Raw genomic sequence first — 2,424 nt, 5'->3', positions numbered from 1 at the left:
CTGAATCCTGAATTTCTGTGATCTCTTTCATCTGATTTAAGAGCACCTGGCAATCCTATGTGCGAGAAATAAAGACAGCTTATGTGAAAAGGTGACCAGGATGGACATCAAGCTGTTTCTGCAAGGCTTGCTGAGGGCCCAGCAGAGCACAGCTTCTTTCCTTCCTTTCTGCTGACAGACTGACACTGAAGCCCAGTCACACTTGCTTGATGCAAACTGCAACATCAGCTTGAGCACCGCACTCAGGTTTTTTCCCTGCTAAATTCACAGACTAACATTCAACCCCTCGTATCCTCAGGAGAATGCAGGCACACCTGGGAGGCCAGGCCACCCTCGCTGTGGGATGTGCAGCACCTGTGGTGGGAAGGGGCTCCCCACCCCCGAGGCAGTGGCATGTGCAGCAGGACATATAAGGCGGCCGCCTGCTCCCAGGGCACGGTCAGGAGCTATTTTCAGTGTGCTGGCACATGCCATTTGTGCATGTCACTTCTTACTGACAATAAGGTGTCAGAGCAAGGGCCCAGGAGCCTGTTACGCTCCTCCTTCCCACTCCACACAGACCACTTGAGGTTTGGTGAGACACTCGCTGCTCAAGGCCCTGTGCTATGGTTGGTTCAGTCACTTCAATGATTACAGAAACTCTCTTTATCAGACTTACAAAATCTCTGCAGCCTCGGCTTACCACAGGGTGGTCACTGCACACATGGCAAGCACAAATAACCTCAGTCAATGACTACTAGGAGAGGCACCTCTCCACAAGGAGCCTCCCAGCACTGGGGGTCCCACCACCCCTGTTCATGGCTGCAGTTCAGCTGATGCTGCTGCCAAAGGCTCACTCTGGGTGACAACTGAGATGCATCTCCATAACGCTGGCATTGCATGCGGTATGGGAAAAACATTACAGCAGGAACAACTGCTGGGTCTGTGTTGTGTATCCTGATTTACAGAGGCTGTAGAGGATCCTGCAGCCAGCACAGCCTGATCAATCCCAGTTCCTTAAGATCACACTTTTAATTAATCTTAACCAGCAAAGCTGCAGGCAAATGAAGTCAAGTTTCTACTTACTCTCACCATTGAGAAAAAAAATTAAGATGCTTCCAGGCCACTGGAGCACAAGTTCTACCCAGTGAGTAATGAGTCAACTACTATTTGAGCCCCCCATCCATACTAGTCATGGATGATACTCCACATACAAAGACAGCACACACTTGGGTCAGCTATTCAAACAAAAAACTCCTATTTTGGTGGCAATTCTCTGTCCCATTTAAAACACTACTTTTGCTCAACTTTTACAAGAAAGAGCACATACGTGTGTGCAACCCCCCTCAACTTGTCCCACATGCTCTTCTTATCCTGACAAAAGCCAAGACACCCTGGAACACCTCAGGAGCCCTAGGAGGAGCTGCCTGATGAGGAGCCAAGGCTGAGAGGCTCGGGGCAGGCATACTCCCACAAAGGCAAACCACTTAAATCATGTTGCTAATTTTGCTGCCGTAGCGCGTGCCGTGCATGTCGGCTGACCCCACCTTACGCCGCAGGGTGGATTTTTCCAGTGGAGAAAAAACCCCACAAACACCCTTGCTAATACGCTGCATTATAATAATGAAACCTGAGGCAGGACAGGGCATGATTTCCTGGGGTTTTTCTGCTCCAGCAAACAGAGAATTCACAAAGGCTGCTGTAAGCATAAAAGCCAATTACTGATCCTCTGCTCTAAGTTACCATTTAATATTTCAATGATTTCTGCCCGCTTTTATTCAGTCTTTGAGGAAAGGTTTGTGCTAACAGCAGAGAGCTTATCCTGTACCACTTTTAAGAGGGTTATGGCTGCCTGGCAGCCCACAGAAGCCACCAGGAGCCAATCTTTGTGCAACCAATTTGTTAAGATTTTGGGGATTGTGCGTGGTTTTGTTGCCATAACTAGGCTGGCTATTGCTTTCTGAGGTTATGCGCCATGGGGCTACAAAACAAGCTCTGTAGCTGGTAATTAACACCAGTGTGCTGCCACTGCTAACAGACCCTGCACTTGCAAACCCAAACTGAACCAAAGCCCTACCTGCTGGAAAAATAACAACCCAAACCCAAATCCTATTAGTATTAAATTACAGCAACAAGAGATGAGTACAAAACCAAGAGGTTGAGAGGAAGGAGGGTATTAGAGATAAAATTACAAGGTCAGCCAGGAATGATGGAATAGAAAGGTTTTGCTATTTTCCTGTTCTGAGGTGACTCGCCACTCTCAGAAGTTTGTTTTGATGAGAAACTGTGATGAGGGAAAAGAGCAAATGCAGTGCAAGAGTTCAAAAGGGTTCCAGAAATAACCACACACAAGGAGGACGAAGGCTGCAGCACAGAAGAGGCACCCAGAGCCTTGGCCTTCAGCCTCTGCTCCTCAGCCACACTTTTTATCGTGGGGGAGAATGG

Source organism: Geospiza fortis, unplaced genomic scaffold (genome assembly GCF_000277835.1).
Source record: "Geospiza fortis unplaced genomic scaffold, GeoFor_1.0 scaffold183, whole genome shotgun sequence".
Lineage (NCBI taxonomy): Eukaryota > Metazoa > Chordata > Aves > Passeriformes > Thraupidae > Geospiza > Geospiza fortis.
The sequence above is the reverse complement of the archived record's forward strand: the minus strand, read 5'-3'. Positions refer to the sequence as shown.